This window comes from Lycorma delicatula, chromosome 9 (genome assembly GCF_047948215.1).
Source record: "Lycorma delicatula isolate Av1 chromosome 9, ASM4794821v1, whole genome shotgun sequence".
NCBI classification, from domain to species: Eukaryota; Metazoa; Arthropoda; class Insecta; order Hemiptera; family Fulgoridae; genus Lycorma; species Lycorma delicatula.
The window spans coordinates 44550488-44570082 of record NC_134463.1 but is presented as its reverse complement, the minus strand read 5'-3'; the positions used below and the strand labels follow the sequence as shown (position 1 = coordinate 44570082).

Sequence of the window (19595 nt, the reverse complement as noted above, 5' to 3'; positions counted from 1 at the left end):
ATAGAAACTAGGAAATTAATAACTGCTGCAACAACATCAATGATATTATACGCGGCCCCGGTTTGGGGACATACAATTAGTATTAAACGGAATAAAGGAAAATTGAGAAGCGCGCATAGACTTGCACTGTTGAGGGTGGCCGCTAGTTACAGAACAGTGTCCTATGACGCGCTTTGCGTAATAACAGAGGTTCTACCAATAGACCTGCAGATTAAAAGCAGGATGCTTAGATATGAGGGACTACCACAAGACGAGATAGCGGCTCAATTGGAGCAAGAATGGCAGTTGGAATGGTCACGCTCAAGAGTCGGGGATTGGACTAGAAGACTAATCCCTGATATATGCTGTCGTGCCCAAACAAGCAGCTGATGGCACGCCCGTGCAGCCCTTCTCTCCAACTCAACACGAGAAGTGCCTGGAACCAACAACAGTGCATCATCCGCATAAGCCACGACTCCGCATCCGGGCGGGAACCGCACCCTCAACAACGTATCGAACTCCACAGACCACAACAAAGGGCTAAGGACACTACCTTGGGGGCTCCCCTTAGACAACACCTTGGTTCGCTCGAATTGGCCCCAGCGAAGCACCTGTCACCTTCCACCTGTCTTCGAAGAAACTCTTGAACAAAGCCATCTCCTCCATCGTCACTCCACGCCTGCCCAGTTGGTAAAAGACAGACGGGCACCAAAGGTTGTCAAAAGCACCACGGATGTCGAGAAATACACCCAGGAGATATCAGTCGGCCTCCGCCATCCGCCGCTGAACATACCGGATGGCATCCTCCGCACAAGAGCCACGGCGGAACCCAAATTGCCGCTGGCTGAGGCTACCATTGTTAAGAAACTGATAGAAACCCGAGAATACAAAATCCGTTCAAATAACTTGCCAATGGAATACAGCAATGTCAGTGGTCGATAGGACTTCACAAGCGAAGGGTCCTTCCCAGAACCCTTATACAGCACGACCAGCCTCCCCAACTTCCAAGCTGTCCCCTCCTGCTGGAGGAGACAGCTAATACTGGAGAGTAGAACTTTGTTGTTGCCACTGAGCCTAACGTATACTATGTGGCTGGGTCTCGATGGGTGCCAGATACCGCTGGGGATGTGGCTATCAAGAAAATTACTGGAAACTGGGACTATAGCTTACATTTGAGGACTGAAGGAGTCGTTGCGATAGAACTCTGTAACTATATATTGTTTGGGGTCTATATAAGCCCGAATGTGACGCTAGCGGAGTACGAAGCAATCCGAGCAGTCTGCTCGGACTGCAGAGGATGGTCATGAACGCCCCAAAGAGGACAATTGTTGTAGGTGATTTCAATTGCCGTACCATAGCGGCTGGGGCTGGTTCTTCGAACAAACTAGCGCTAGAAGAACTACTAGGAACTACTGGGCTTGTGTGCATCAATAATGGGTCGCCCACGTTTTACGCCCGCGGGCATTCCTCTATCCTGGATCTGGTATTGATCGACGGTAGATTTCCACCAGACATGGTGAGCATGCAGGTTTTGCAGGTCGAGAGTGCAAGTGATCATTTGACTGTTTCTGTTGAAATACTTGATACTGAAACTCATTGGTTAGCTGGCATTTCTCCCACCACCACCCCATTCGGTCGCCCTAGAGCATAGACCAAATGTTCCGTGCCAAAAAAAACGGCTACTGCGCCTCTAAAAAACGGTATAGCGACCTCGATCCTATCTGCTCCTAATGAGCTACCTAACTTGCGTGAGCGAATTAAGCAGGGTGCCGTACAGCACCCGTTTAAGTGTCCCAGTCGCTCACTTGTCAACAATAAAACTAAATCGGGGAGGCGCACCCCTTGTTACAATTAAAACTATTGAAGTTCTTATATCTAAAAGGCAGCAATTTAGGCTGCCACGCCTCGGTCGCTGTATGCCAGCTAGTACCTGTCCACCATTTAACAGCGCTTGGAGCTAGTTTGGCTGGTGGCCAGCCATTACCTCAAGGAAGGATTCCTACAACAGAGCTTAGGAGTCATTATTACATTACACAACCCTTAAAATTAACGATGGCGGTTGAACATAGCAACCTCATCGAGGAACTCCCACACGGTCCGACAATGCGGCTCTCGCCACATTGACTCGCCGTTTGTGAGCGGCCAAGTTTCCCCCCGACCTCTAAGTTCCAGGGTGGCTCGATCTCTGGCCCCCCCAAGAGCAGGGCAGTCGAACATCAATCATATGCACGTTCGACTGGACCTCCCCGCAGACACACAACTCATCAGCCACCAGGCGAAACCGAAACAGATATTGGTTCAGGTTTACATGGTTGGTGAGCACCCGGGCACCCGACGCCCTTAAAAACAAACTTGAGGCATACCATCCCCCCAGATCCTGTATAAAACTATACAAGGATCTTCCCTTAGTCGTGGTGTGCCATTCAAGCTGCCATGTCTCCATCGCGAGGCTCCATAGCCTCTTCCGCAGACGGGAGATGGGCAACTGTACGAAATTTTGTTCCGGTGATCACCGTTCCGCTCCGGTTCTGGCCCGGCTCGAAACCGCATCCCAAATGCCTCGGCCTCCCGACCTCTTCGCAACTTCCACATGACTGCTCGAACTTTCACCACTAAATCGATTGGGAGAGCCTTTCCCAATACAGTAGTAGCCTTGTAGGAGGTTGTTTTAAATACACCAGTGCATACTATCATGGCTCTGCGCTGGGCACTCCTTAAATTTTGAAGCAGTGCTCTATTTCTTTCCAACCTATGCGCCCAAACTGGCGCCGCGTATGCGATCATACTTTCGAAAACGCCTCGGTACACCAAGTACATTTGGCGACCCGACAGCCCGTAATCCTTCCTAGCAATCCTCATAAGCTTGTGCATCACAGAGACAGCGTCCGCCGCAACTTGCTTAATATGGTTACTAAAAAGCAACTTATCATCAAACAAAACATCTACTGAGGGTACCACTTATGAACCCTCACTCGGCTGATTACACAGCCTTTATATCTAATATGGGGGTTTCGACTGCATGATAATTTGTCTGCACCCTTCAGAAGCATAAACTTTGTCTTGGGCACAGAAATCCTTAAATTTTGAATGTCCATCCAGCCCTCGGCGGTTGACAAAGCCGCCTGCGCTCTACTTTCTAGCTGCGGTCGTGAATTGCCACGAACTAAAAGGAGATAATCATCGGCGAAAACCTGGGCCGTGACCCCTTCTGAGAATGTCAACCCCAGAAATCCGTCAAACACCAGGTTCCACAACAGGGGGCCGAGAACGGAACCCTGCGGGCTTTACTGAGACTATACTATATTATACTATACTATACTGAGACTCATATTAGAAATCAACATCTATGCCTTAGACTTTCGGAATGATAGGCGAGACCATTGTTCGCAAAGTTGCTGCAAAAATAACGGATGGCAGACCGGTCACGCCAGATACATTACAACAGATCATGATTACTGAGCTGGCCAGGCTTCCCGAAAGAGCTACCAGACATCACCCTGTCTATTGGTGGTCTTCCGATATTGCCGATCAACGCAGGATTCTGCAATCCATGAAGAGGCGCGTGCAGAGACTTAGAACGCGAATATACGGAGCTGATCGAGACCTGAACACGGCAATTACACAATAACAAGCAGCAAGAAAACAGTTAAACTTCATGATTAAGCATGCAAAAAGTGGAGGGAGCTATGCAGAGAACTAGATGCTGACCCCTGGGGACGGGCGTACCAGGTAGTCATGAAGAGACTGGGAAGACGGTTGCCCGTCCTTAATAAGATAGAAGCTACACGACACATGGAAGCGCTTTTCCCGCGGGTTGATACGGGCATCACGGAGCTAATACCTGGTGAACGCGATAGGTTCAGCCAGAATAAAGTGGCGACTGCGGTTAAAAGACTAAAAAATAAAAAGAGTTCAGGACCCGATGGTGTGCCAGCTGCAGTCATAAAGGGTCTGATGTCCGTCATCCCGTGGGAGATGACACATATTGCGAGTTATGGGATCCAGAATTGATTTTTTCCTGCTTGCTGGAAAACGTGAAGAACTGTTTTCTTGGCCAAACAACAGTCAGTTCCTGGGGCTCTCGAATATCGCCCTACAAGTCTCATTTATAATATGGGAAATCGTGGAGAGGCTCATCGCTAATAGACTAATTGAGAAGCTGGAAAACAACAACCTCCTCCATGAGAATCACTTTGGCTGATATTCCTTATATCCTTCCTGGATATATAAGGAACGCTTTCGGTTCGGTACCTTGGCCAGCTATATTGAGGGCACTTCAAAGAATGAATATAAGCGAGTACATAGTGACACAAGTGGCTACTTGTGTCACTATGTACTCGCTTATGTACTTGACTGAAATTAATACGGTGGATGGTGTGGTAAGTCATCAGATCTTCGGTGTAGTCCCGTAGGGGTCTGTACTCGACCCCTACTTTGGAACATCTTCTATGATGAAATTTTCCGACTTCAATTCCCGCCGGGGGTGAATGTCGTAGGATACGCGAACATCTCGCTGCTAGTGGAGGCCAGTACCTTAGACGAAGTGGAGGACAAGGGGAATGTTACCTTAGAATTAGTGAATGAATGGCTTGTCAACAACAGTTTGGAAGTCTCTCTTTCCAAATGCAAGGGTATCTTCTTCACTGGTAGGAGGATACTCAGAAGATTAAAGCTGCGCCTGAGAGGAGAGGCAATTGTCGAGATGGAAAGTGCTAAATATCTAGGGATGTTACTGGATAAACACCTCAAATACTCCAATCATGTGGCCATGACCTGCGACAGAGTGGAAACAACAATCTGTGCCTTGCGAGGTCTCTTTGCGGGACAAGGAATTCCACGTACGTCGAAGAGGCGACTTATCACCCGTGATAACGTCGTCTCTGTTGTACGCTGCCTCGGTATGGGCCGATGCGGTTAATGTACAGCGCAACAGAAGAAAATTAACTAGCACTCATAGAAAATCGCTTCTGGGCGTAGTTTCGGGGTACCGAACCTTATCGTATGATGCACTGTGCGTGCTTTCATGCCCCCGATAGAATTGCAGATTAAAGGACGAAAACTAAGGGCGTCCGGTGTAACCAAAGATGAGGCCAATTTTATTATACAGGAACAATGGAAGGTGACATGGGCGGGTTCAGCAGTGGTCACATGGACCAGAAGAATAATCCCGGACCTGGATGCTTGGCTATATCGCTCTCATGGCGAATTAGATTACCACACAACGCAACTCATGTCGGGACATGGTGCGTTTGAACAATAACTGCACAGGTTTGGCAGGAGGGAATCACCCATCTGTTGCTACTGCGATGCGGTTGACGATGCCGAACACACTATTTTTGTGTGCAGACGATGGGAGGTCATCGTATAAATGCAGGACTGATGCATACCCGACCGGAGCAGCTCTCGGAGTGGCTCTTGGCTATGTCCGGAAACTGGCATAATTTTGCAATATCTGCAAGAGCAGTCCTCAGAATTAAAGAAGATGAGGCACGACGACTGGGATGCTGAGGGTTGTAGTTTATAACAGGGCTGGGCGGAGAGCCCCGTTCCTGAGGGCTCACATGTCCTGGTGTGTGGGTTACCGTGATGGAGCGGGGACTCCTGGGGTCCGTTAGGTGTGAATGAATGAAAAGGCCGAGACCCGGCCGGCGGTGTGAGTTCTGGATACGCTTTGGCGGCTTCAGCTCCTGCGCCGTCGGTTTGAGACTGGCAAAAGGAAAGACCGGAGATTAGAGGCAGGCAATTAAAAGATCCGGAAAGGACACGTCCCCGAGTCGAGTATACTTAATTGGATGTCCAGCTCGGGGATGTAGGAGGAAAAAAAGGACAACGCCGTCGGTCAGCTGCCCACGTCGCCAGTTTTGAATGGCGCGCCGTAACTTAGAAGCCGTACCGCAGTATGCTTCTGCATTTACAGTCGTTCCACGCGGCGTGAAATCTATCAGCAGTATGCCAAACCGATCCCAAAAGACTGTGGCCATTAGTTTGCGTCCAAATGGCTGTGGCTTGACCTTTGTCGGTCTGGTTGGTGATTGAAGATGACGCCATTCACTTTACTGCCGTCTTCTCTGTGGCGTGTAATACGAAACCATGTTTCATCGCCGGTAACAATTGAATTAAGGAACTCATCACCTTTTTCAGTGTAGCGCATCAAAAATTTCAAAGCAGATCCCATTCGGATTTTTTTTTAACGTTCCGTTAAGACGTGCGGCAGCCAATGTGCACAAAATTTTCTGAAGCCTAAACGGTCATGAACAATGCAACCGATAACAGCTCTTAAAACATCAGGAAAACGAAGGGTCAGGTCAGAAATCGTTAAGCGACGATCTTTTCTGATTTCATCATCGACGCGTTGCTGTACGGTGATTAAATCACCGTACACAGCAACCAACTGCCTATGAATATCAGCCGGCTTAACATTTTGATGGTTTAAAAAACGTAAGACTCCACATATTTCACAGTCGGCGGCAACATCGATTTTCTTAATCATTTTATAACGTAATAATTCACACGTAATCAAAGATACTACAATGCGACAACTTCAGACAACAATGCAGTGTGTACATTACTAGCGTGGCCGTGAACGACACAGACCTTAAGGAGAGAAATTTCCCAGCGGTCTTTACTTTAAAGATATCCTCGTATATACATAGAAAAATATTTGTACCAAATTAATTAATTTGTGCCGAATTATTTAAAGTTCTAGAATTTTAAATAACTTATATCGTACGTTAAGTACTTTCATTAAGTACTTTTATCGTGCAAGGCTCAGTTTTCTACGACCAATATACAATAAGTCAAAAGTTCAAAATAGCCACAAGAAAACCCCCTCTCCTCTTTTAATCTTTCCAAAAATTTGTTGTCACACATACAAAACTTTCCTGAGCCTTTTTACAAAGAATTTATGTTGAACCAGTCCAGAGAAATTAATCAAAATAATTAAAGGGCCAACTCACGTACGTAAAAATATATTTTGGAAACTTTCATACATTTATTTTATTTATTTATTTTTTTTTACTCAAAAATCTGAAACATCGACATTCGCAAAAAACCCCGACATCGAAATTCTGGACAAACCTATATACATTCCCATTTCAGCTATAGTTATTATATAGTAGGAAAAAAGTTGTAGCCTTGAAAGTAAAAATTACTGCAACTACCACACATGCCATCTAAAAATTACATTCTAATAATAAACACAGAATTATTTGTAATTCACAAGATCAGGTGAAAACTGAGTATCGACAAACAATAAGAACAAAAATGCTTCAGATAAACAGTACATTATATAACTAAATAAATATTATCAATTTAAATTTTATAGCACTGAAAGCCACTGAACTGATACGAATGTTTTTCTTTTACATTCGCTGTCTCTAAATGAGTCTTAATAATATATCCTACACTATCTTAAAATATTTTGATGTTCTGCCCCTCTACCAGGAGAAAAAAATCTTAAACAGTATTATAAAACACGATAACACCGTAAAGTTATTAAACAACTGTTTCAACATAATGTAACTTTTTCTTTCAAATCGCATTCGTAGTTAATATTAGCCCTTAGCAAGTAAAGTATCCAACAAAATTGTTGTTAACTGCGCACCTGAAAAAAACTCACCTTTAAGATGTGCAGTACTAATAATGCTTGAAAGTAATAAAAAAAAGAAACTTTTTGATTTATTTCACCTGGGCTATGTTATATGCAGATAAATAAAGATATAAGAAAATTTAATTTTTTATGCTTCCACTTTTAAGAAAAGAAGAAAAATGTCCCGGAACCATTTATATATATATAAAATATTACTGGATGCACATTTTAATTAGACGTTCAAATTCTCAAATTTAGGTCTAAATTTTTTCCGGCTTTATCATTTATTTTTCATACATTTTAATATATCTATGTTTCGTTTTTATTACAATCATATTTACTACACAAGTGAGAAAAAAATTACGCAACCCTGAATTCATTAATTCACTGAAATTGGAAATTTGCTTTTAGGTTGGCACCGAGCTGGTTGACCCGAGACTGCACATACATTTACATTCATACATATCATCCTCTGAAGTAATACCTTACGGTGATTCCCGGAGGTAAAGAGGAGAAGAAAAAAGGTTGGCACCGAGCGAGTCGGTAATGCTTCCTTCACCTTGAAACAATAACATATACATAACAACAATCAAGTAATCTCTCCCTAATTTATATTAGTGGCATATGATATAAATAGACTACGTTGCTTTTCACACAGTGCATTTATTCATGAGAGTTAGTTATACCAATCATCTTTAAAGTGCCAGAAAGTCTTTGCTGCAGCTTTTCCACGATCAAACGTACCCAAAAAGACAATAATTTCACTCATAATCGTTTGTTTTAGAAAAACCAGTGTGTACGTGAACGAAAACGATCCGGTCGGCCAGCAGTTTTAAAAGACGAATGTTTAGAACGTGTCTGTGCATCCTTTGAACGACCACCTCAAAAGTCAATAAGAAGGCTTTTTTCAGCAGACTGGAATCTAATACGGAATTGTCCGCAAAGCCACAAAGAACTTAAAATTGTATCCATACCGTATATATGTCATGCAGGAATCGCAAAAACCCGATCATGGAAAAAGACAACATTATTGGGAACAGATTATGCGTTTTGTTCGCTGCGATATTCGGATCTCGGGTAACATTATTTTTTTAATAACGAGGGATGGTTTCATCTTAATGGATCATCGCTCCAGTACAACCGATACGTGAATGGTGAGAACCCTCATATTTTCCACAAACTTTATTGCACTCAAAAAAGATAAGAATTTGGTGGAAAATTTCTCAAAAAATAAAATAACGAACACAATATTTTTCATGGAAACAGTAACATCTGAACGCCAGCGGCAGATTATCAGATTATAAACTACTTCATAGCGCTATTGGAAGAAGATTGCCGGAAGCATCGTCTTTCCGCCGTTCCTGTTGCAAATAACATAATGTTGTTGCTACGCGAGTTGTTTGGGAAGAAATTCAATTTCCTGAGGTCAACGGCCACCTATGTCGCAAGATTTATCTCCCAAGGACTTTTTTTTTAATTTTGGTTATTTAAAAGAAAAATTGTTCAGAAATAATCCCACAATTAATCGACTAAAACGGAACAATGAAGTCGAAATAGCAGCGATGTAATCGTTAAAAAAAAGTGGTCTCTAATATGAACAAACTTATTGATGTCTGTATACCTGAAAAACGAAGGGAATTTCGAACATTTAGTATTAACAAAATTATTTTTAAGTAATGAAATTATTTAATATTTATTTATTTCTTAAAATTAAAAAATTTGTTTCATATACTGATTTGTTATTTTAAATGGGTTGCGTTAACTTTCTAATTACAGGCTGGATTGCCTGTATTACTTGTAATTAATTATATTTATTTTTAATAATTTCTTTATAATTTCTAATAATGACCGTTTAACATTCACCACCATCTGGCCGGTCCAGCCAGTGTAGCCAACTATTGTGGTACTGATTTCAAGGTCGGTTGTATCGGGTTCAATTCCCAGATACAGTCGGGCAGTTTTTTATAAATCAGTTTTTCACCCATCTCATTCTTCTCCTTGTACATCAAAATGTAAATCCTGTACTGATTTTTTTGTGCATTATAAACCAGTTCTTAAACATTTTCTTTTCTGCTATTTTATTTCAAAATCTGTTTTAACATAGCTTTTTTGTAACCTACGCTATGTTTGGTAATTTAGCAAATAATCGCTCAATAAAATTTATAATTCTCACATTAACCTAGTAACTGAATTTCAATCATTCAACATAAAAATCACAATAAATTACTTTTTGTAATCCATCTACTATTTTTCTCGTTAATAAACTAGAAAATTAAAAAACAACAGTCACTGTCATAATTATAACTACGCTATCAAAAGCACTAAATATTAAAACACGCGCGCGCGCACACACACACACACACACATATATATATATATATATATATATATATATATATATATATATATATAAAACGCTACAGAAAGAGGTACACAATTATAACACGTTATAAATAAAAGTGTAAGATATATAAGGGCAGGAAAGATATACCCACTTGTTATAAATATTTTTACAATTATTTAAGAAACACACACAACAAAGTAAGAATGAATGATTGTCCCATTTGTAGCCTACCGACACAACTAGATCATAAATTGTTTCCTTATTAACAGACAACTATAACCACTGAATACAGCAGGCTCTGAAATCATATTCCATTTTTAACTGGTAGGTTTATTATTTGACACACACGTTTATCCCATTAATACAAATCTAAAATTTAATTTATTTCATACGTTCTTAACTAAGGTATTTCATTCATGTGTCCTTAACTGCGGATTAACTCTGAAAGCCAGCGTATACCAAACTTTATTAAGTAGGATAAATATATCTTTCAACATTTCAAAAAGTACACTTCCTATAATTATTGTTATTAATAAATCTGCTTAATGACTGATAATTTCCACATTAATATTATTGTTATTTTAAAAATTCTTTTTATTTTCCCGTCCAGATAGCGCTATAGTCCTAGAAGGGAAAGTATTGTAATCGGTCCAAATTGAGCATAAGCGGTTTTCACCGAATCTTAACGTTTTGACACCTAAAGAATCCAAAAAATCAGATGGAAATTTTCCGGATGCTAATGTAACGTGTATTCGGTGTTGGCCTCTAAATCACTATCTCTTAAATAAATATCTCCAGAACTACTGGACCGATTTTCACCAAACTTGGTCAGATTATTTCTATATATGAGGCATTCATGCCACTAAATTTTCAACATAAAAGGTCAAGGGGGTGAGGCTGTAGAGCAAGGTCATCCTCAGTTTTCTCGAGATCTCGCCTAAGGTCATAATTTCTTAGACACATTTGTTAACAATTAAAAAATAACAATATTTGCGAAAAACCTTTTTTCAAATCACACCCCCACCCCAAAAAATGCTCTAAACTACTATCTTGTGACGTCACAGGTCAGCGGTAGAATTAAGTAAATGAATAACACTTTAAGTGTAAAAGATAACTCGGTCTGGATATTCTCGAACTCGATCGCTCGGTTGACTCGATAACTGGTGCGTTAAGCCTCCCGGCTACCCCAGCTATCGACTGCACAAGCAAAATTTGTTCTATGTAAGTTGTGAGATTAAATTGGTTTATTTAGTGACGACCGTCGCCGCTAGTACCGCCACGAATTAAATACGGTATGCGGACGCATGCTAAAAAATTATAAATATTTTAAATTAAGTTGTGCATGTATGTATGTGTAAGCTATACATCAGAAACAACCCACAGTTGTAGGCGTTTCAACATAGTAGTCACCTTTTTTCTTTTACTACAGTTGACAATTCTGAAAATATCTTTAAATACCAGTCTCTAAGTATATATTATAACAAATTACTTATCTTCCTCATAACCTTAAAACCAAAATCTTAATGAAAACGTTTCTGCAAAACACTGGTTTGCAAACTCCAAATCTGTTAAATATAATGGAACAAGGAGGTCCAATATTTCAAGACCGAATGAAATAAATATGACAGTTTTATCCTCACTTAAATTATGAACAAAATCTTTTTACACAATCTCAACTAATTTAAAACAATTTTTTATCAGTAGTTCAGAATGAATTCTCTGTCAGATTGGATGGGTCCCGGTGTTCTACTAACCAGTTAATAACTCTAATCTGATAATGTTAATTAATAATTCATTCACAATACAGTACACTATTTTTTAAAGAATCAACTAGTTAATGTTAAAAAAAAACTGGTGATCATAATAAGACAAATGCATAGTGTCATCAGCAATCTATAATCTCATTAAATTCCCACTTGCCATCTGATCTAGTCAGTACTGTTAAATTTCGGTCAATGGAAAATATCACTGCTACTGCTGCACATTGTGAAGTATACAGCACAATTCGTTTTTTGTAAGATGAAAGAAACATTAACTAACAAGTTCCACAGATGATTGTGTTTAGCAATAGTAATAAGAATAATGAGTGGAAACAATGTGGGAGATTTACGTCAGAAATTCAAAAAAGGATTCACAAATACGTACATAAAAAACAAATCCAGGCAGATACAATCAAATAAAAATCTACTGTTACGCAACTGCAAAGGAATTTTGTTGGCAGAATTCATGGAGCTTGGGAACATAACAATGTAAAAACTGTATAGTGAAACGGTGAAGAAATTTTAGGGGTCAATCCAAAACAAACAATGTGGAATTCTCACAAAGAATGTTTTCCTTCTGTATGATAAAGTGTGAAGATGACAATACATCTCATCTTCTACAGGACAAAGCAAGATCATATTCACATGAAATGCAGACTTTACTGCCTTTGGGTGATGGCAAAGTTTCTCAACCACCTCTCCTAGACTGAACATAGCACCAAACTGCCATTTGTTGTGAAGACAGCCGGCTGTCTTCACAGTGGTTTGAAACTTTGGAGCTGGGGCTGATGGATGCAATTTATAAATATCTTATCTTCGATAAAGGTCTGCAAAAGCAGTTGTCAAGGAGCAATAAATGTTAAAATGTGAATGGTGGCCATGTGGATGAATAATGCAGATATGCTGGTACTAATGCATATCTATTATATATATAGAGAGAGAGAGAGTTTGGTTTCTGTCAGTCTGTTATTCTTCACGCAAAAGCTACTCGATCAATTAAGCTGAAATTCTGCATGAACATAGGTTTTATACCTGTAAAGAATATAGGACTATTATCAAACATTACCAAATATTTCACCATTTCAAGATGGTGGCCAAATCACAACTTCATCTTTAAGAATGGAGTTCAGATAATCAAGCCAAAAAGACATCATCTCTTTTAGCAGCTTTTTTTTCTTCTGTCACATTTTCCCTTTCTTCATACCTCAATAGAACTGGTTTATTTTTTCTGGCAGGTAATAGAGCTGACAGCTTCTTAACTTTCTTTTTCTGTTTAGCCTCCGGAACCACCGTAAAGTTTTACCTCAGAGGATGATATGTATGAATGTAAATGAAGTGTAGTATTGTACAGTCTCAGGTCGACCATTCCTGAGATGTGTGGTTAATTGAAACCCAACCACCAAAGAACACAGGTATTCACAACCTAGCTTCTTAACTTACCCCACATTGAGTTGCAATTTGAAATTGAGACGTTAAAGAATGTTCATGGAAATATATGATTTTACTTTTTTTCATATACAATCCATCTAAAAAATTAAATTGAATGATGACAATAAAAACAATTACACAATATATAGGATAAAACAAATCCAGTAACTACATTAATTGATCAAATCTAATGAATAACTATACAAAAACATTGCATTAATAACTTCATGCTAAATTAAATCATAGTTAAACAAAGATTTAGAAATCAACTCGTCAACTGCAAAGCATATCCAGGAGAAAACATTGATAGCAACCATAATTTAGAGATAATGAAATGTAGATTAGTGTTTAAAAACCTGAAGAAAAGGAGCCAGATGAATCGGTGAAATATAGAGAAGCTTGAGGAAGAGGATATAAATAAGATTTTTGAGGACATTGCAGGATGTCTAAATAAAAAAGATAAGGTAGAAATTATAGAACAAGAATAATAGAATGTTAAAAAGGAAATAGTTAAATTCTACGTGAGCAGAAGCAAACGTAGGTGGAACAAAGAGAACTGGTAGAAAAGCTTGGAAATATTGCAGCTGATGGATGAACATAGAAAGTATAAGAATGCTAGTGATGAAGAAGGTAAAAGAAACTATTGACAATTAAGAAATACTATAAAACAGGAAGCGCAAATTAGTGAAAGAAGAGTGGATTAAAAAAAAGTTTCAGAAGTGGAAAGAGAAATGATCATTGGTAAAATAGACTGAGCATACAGGAAAATAAGGAGAATTTTGTGGTACATAAATTAAAATCTAATGTGTTAAACAAAAATGGTACACCAATTTATAATACAAAAGGAAATGTTGACAGGTGGGTGGAATATGTTGAGTTATATGAAAGAAATGAATTAGAAACTGATGTTATAGAGGAAGAAGAAAAGGTCGAAGAGAATGGAGATACAGTACTGAGATCTGAATTTAATAGGGCATTAAAAGATATGAATGGCAGAAAGGCTCCATAAACAGGATACCTGCAAAATTACTGCACAGTGCAGGTGAGGAAGCGATAGATAGATCATACAAACTGGTGTGTAATATTTATGAAAAAGGGGAAGTTCTGTCAGACTTCAAAAAGAGTGTTATTGTCATAATACCAAAGAAAGCGGGAGCAGATAATTGTGAAGAATACAGAACAATTAGCTAACTACTCATGCATCAAAAATCTTAACTAGAATTTTGCACAGAAGAATTGAGAGGAGAGCAGAAGAAGTGCTAGAAGACCAATTTAGTTTCAGGGAAAGTAGAGGAAAAAGAGAAGCTATTTTAGCACTCAGATTAATAATAGACGGAAGATTAAAAAAAAACAAACCAACATACATACCATTTATAGACTTAGAAAAGGCATTTGATGACTTGGACTGGAATGGAATGTTAGAGATATAAGAACAATTGCTAACATTTACAGGAATCAAACTGCAACAGTAATAATCGAATAGCATAAAAAAGAAGCAGTAGTAAAAAAGGGAGTCTGACAAGGATGTTCCCTATCCCTGTTACTTTTTAATTTTTACATAGAACTAGTGGTCGATAATGATAAAGAACAATTTAGATCCGGAGTAACAGAGCAAGCTGAAAAGACCAAGATGCAATGATTTGACTGATGATATAGTAATTCTAGCTGAGAGTAAAAAAATTTAGAACAATGAATGGCATGTCATTCATTGTTTAAAGTTGGATGAAGTCCTTCGCAAGAACTACCGCATGAAAATAAACAAGAACAAAACAAAAGTAATGAAATGTAGAAATAAAATAGATGGACCACTGAATATAAAAATAGGGTGAGAGAAGACTATGGAAGAAGAATTTTATTATTTGGGAAGTAGATTTACTAAAGATGGACAAAGCTGAGGAATTTGTTTACATCAAAAATTAATTCAAACTTCATTTTTGAAAGTATATGTTTGGGGCGTAGCTTTATATGGAAGTGAAACTTATTGTACCTGAGAAGAAAAGATCAGAAACTTTTGAATTGTGGTGTTATAGGAGAATGTCAAAAATCAAAAGTGACAAATGAAGAGATGTTTTGACAAATTGATAAACAAAAGAAGCATTTGTTAAAATATAGTAAAAGAAGTGGCATTCTTATAGGTCACATCTTAAGGCATCTTGGAATAGTCACTTTGATATTGGAGGGACCGGTAGATGGGAAAAATTGTGCAGGCAGGTAACGTTTAGAATATGTAAAACAAATTGTCAAGGGATGGTATACTGAAATGAAACAACTGGCACTAGATAGGGCATCTTGGAGAACTGCATCAACAAACAAGTCAAATGACTAAAGACAAAAAAAAATTATGAAGGACAAATTGTGAGCAAAGCTCTTTAAAATATAACCAATAAAATTGTTCTTACTAAGAACAATATGACTAACTTAACTGAAATTTCCCTCTGTAGTGCAATGTTTCTATTAATCTGCACAACACTGTACAATACAACAAAATTTTGAAAATATTGGTGTATACAATATTGTTAATATTATTGCTTTACTGATTAAAAAAATATTCAAAATAAACCTCAAATTTAAATTTGTCAGCTTCTTAAATTAGTATTGCACTGCGACCGCTTCTGGTTGTAAAACAACAGGCTAGTCTCAAACACAAATTCTTGAAATTTTTAGTAAATTAACAAAAATATTTTAAATGCACATTTTTAATTTGTATTTATCCATATTGATATGCTGAAGGAGTTGGATAATGCAAACTTTATGAACATAAATAGGAAATTGTCCTTCAGATAACCAGATAAGATTAATCATACATAATTAATATACTTGCATTCTATTCACAGAATTACAGTAAAATACCAGTAACAAAAAATCTATCAAAAGAATAAATGGTTATCCAGAAATTTAAAAATGTTCTTTTTATTGAAAATAAATTCTATTGTTAAAAATTGGAATTATTTTATCACAGTTTGCACATAATATAACTTGAAATTAACTTAAAATAGAATAATGTATGGGCATCCTTTATTAAGTTAGCTCAAGATTAACAATGGTGTTCGTAAATACATAGCTTTTGTTAGGATTAACATTTAAACAAATGCAATGCTAATGCAAGTAGTCAACAGTGCTGCAGTGATGATGATCCTGATTCTTTGGATGAAATTAAAACCAAAATTTAAAAGGTAAAGTCAGAAGATAAAAAAGATGAATTAAATTATATGACAAAAAATAAGTAAACAGCCCTCACATGAGGAATCTATTTTAAAAATGAATGACTGGAAGAACAAAAAGAATATGCACTACTTTTTATTTTTATGACTTGATTATAAATTGGATGCACAATGAATCGCTTAAAACAAACTTTCTAAGTTAAAAAAAAACTAGCATTATTTAATATCTATTTTGTTGGGATAAAAAATGTTTTAACAAAACTACATGTGAAATTTTATGATGAATGAGAAATTACAACTCTACAACTTATTTTGTATTTTTTAACTCATAATCTGATAATTATTTCCTCAGCTATTTCATTTTAATATTACAACCTCATAAATATTTTGATGAAGGAGGTGAGAGAGATGACATGATAGGTGATAAATGCCAAATCCTTGCAGGGAACCAACCAGAGATCTGCCAATTTAGAGGCCAGCTAGTGGCCTAGCCACTATACAAAGTGGCTGATCAAAATTAGTGTACAAATTGGACAATGAATTCTCATTAAAACATACTTAGTAACCTTTATTAGAATAACTGGGTATAAAAATGCAATTATTATTTTCTATATTCAATTAAAAGACTTTAAAAAAAGAAAGTAATAGTATTTTTTCTTTTTTAAACATAAGATAATTTATAATTACTATAAACAATTATAAAATATGCATTAAAATATTTATATTAATGATTAAATTAATATAGATTAAAGTTTTTTATTTTATTTTTTACAATGATTCCTTTAAGTCAGTAGATTTGAGTAAATAATTTAAATTTGAAATGAGTAATTACTTTGTACTTAAAATTAATTTCTTTATCATTATATATAGAAAAACTTAAAAAAAAAAAGTATTTCTGTCAATGCCCTAACAGATTACGGTTAATGATCAGCAAAACACTTAAACTCATGAAACTTGGATAATTATCAATAACAAGCATTTTCTATTTTTTTAATTAATTATTTACTTAACTGATTGCATTTAACTGGATCTGAGTTCTAAAGAAACTGAATTACTATTGGTATTTTAAATTCAATTAATGAAGTTAATCTCTGGATCAACTAACGTTTATTAAAACCATTTGGCTCGTAATTCCAAATTATAAACAAAACAAAACCTGCACTGACTAAGCATTCTAATAAAACTGATGTATTTCTCTTCTCATAGAAACTGATCATTATTATAAAATTTTATGGCATAGTTTAAACAAATACATGAGTGTTTTAAATGGGCTAATTTTTATTTTTAATCTTTCTATACTTCTTTGAAACCACAGAGGACTGTCTCATAAAATAAACAAGCAGTTAAACAGAAATAGCATGATGGCAATTAATAGTTCATTAAAATTAAAATCTCACTTTTTTTCATTTAGTGTGCATAGTAATGGAAATACCTCAGTCTCTGGGCATCATACCAAATGGTAGGAGCAAAGATGCTGGTATCACTCCTTGGAGCCATGCAGGCCCAGAAGGCGAAGCATGACACCCCCCAGGTATGTGGGAGTTGAACCCACTAAACCAAAAACTGTATCTTATCCCCAGTCTAGGAACTGGATTCATCAAAAGGCATGTGCAGCTCCCAGACAGATATGAACCCTTAGCAGGGAACCTTTTTTTATATTTATATGTACTAAGTGCACTTTAATTGTGCAAAAAAAATCTGTCTTCAAATTACAAATTCAACTACATTAAATGTCAACACTGGAAACAGAGGATGTTCACGATAAATTAAATTCAAATCTGGCCTAAATATTCAATACCAAACTACTAAAATATTTTATTTTAGGATTATAGTTTTAAGGTTACTTATCTTTATATTATGCTATACTGGATCTAACAAACTTTCATAAGGTGTATTGTCTAAAGATGTGGCCTAGTTTGCAAGCGGCCTACTGCTGTCTTCAGTACAAGTGTAAAAGAATTATCGTAAACAATTGCACAAAGTAATAATGAAATACTTAATAGTTAATAAATTAAACGGAGGTGCAACAGTGATCTACTGCAAAGGTTTACAAACAATCAACTTCTCTGGAGAACAGTTTAACTCAATTACGCTGTAAGGAATTGTAGAACTGTCAAAATATTTTTAAGAACAACCAATCATATATTAACTACATAGCTATACATTAACTAACAAGAAAAGAAAAAGCAGTTACACGACACAAGAAAAACATTAAGCAAACGGTAAATAAATTGTTACTTATAAACAATCTTAAAAAGGTAAACAAAACACACACCCAACCCGAAAGGTAATTCAACAATTATATATACCACTTCGCTTGTAATCAATAAATGACTTTAACAGAACAAACACAATATACTTACATTTTAATGACAATTCAAACTATTAGCACAACAGGATAATCAAATACAGATAACAACACTCATCAACAACACAAGAAATGATTATCGAAACACATTCACTACACTCCAATAATTCTCGCTACTATCTCGCAAACGGCGAAAAAATTCCAGATTACCACCCTTGACGTAGGTGCCACCTTAGCAAACAAAAATACTACGCATATATTCCTGAAAGTAATACATCAGTAGTATCCCTGAACGTAATATTTTAACACCATCGTATTTAAATGTGATAAATCTTTCTAACTACAACACAAACTGATCACCGAGAAAAACAGATATTTTGTAAACTAGTTAGACGCAATCTCTTTGGCGGTGCAATTCAACCTATGAAAAAATTAACGCCTTACATTAGATTTAATTGCTGGAAAAATAATTTTTCACCCCAATAACTGAAAATAGTCAATCCATAGCAATTCGAATATAATACCTTTACTTGTCTTTGATAACAATTAATTTTCCTTTAGTGTAATTTTTTTTTTTGAATTGTTCTCAAATGTCACGAAGCTGGTATAAAATAAATGACTCCAAAGAGAATAATTTAAGTAACATCTTGAAAATAATGAAAATGATTTATAATAAAGTAATTAATATAAATAGTCAGGAACTTATTATTATTATTTTATTAAATTACAACACTAAACTAGTGATACAAAAATTGGACATTTTAAATAAAAGGCGGTTTATTCAAAGATTTCTGTTAGAACTTTATTCCTTCCTTTGTAAAATTATCCCATTATTTTGTTTAACTATTTTTAATCTTAGTAATTCTTTTTTTCTTTTTTTTTACTTTTTAAAATTATAACTGCAGCAGTGCAGCAGTTTAACTGCTGTTCCTCTTCCATTGTTAAACATATGACATAATACTCATTTCAAAATCAATTGTTCAAATCTCTCTCTCCATCTCTCCAGTTTTTTGGACCAAAATTTTTG

At 36.8% G+C, this 19595-nt stretch overlaps 1 protein-coding gene across 6 annotated transcripts in view; it reads right to left on the bottom strand.

The window, feature by feature from the left end:
- Nucleotides 1–18921, bottom strand: part of LOC142329675 (uncharacterized) — a 178454-nt gene extending 159533 nt beyond the window's left edge. For 5 of the 6 annotated variants that reach the window (XM_075374358.1, XM_075374359.1, XM_075374360.1 and 2 more), the window contains exon 1: nucleotides 18624–18921. The gene's annotated coding sequence lies outside the window, so the exon portion shown is untranslated. The remainder of the gene's footprint in view (nucleotides 1–18623) is intronic. The other variant, XM_075374361.1, reaches the window with a different exon arrangement.
- Nucleotides 18922–19595: the final 674 nt, after the last annotated feature.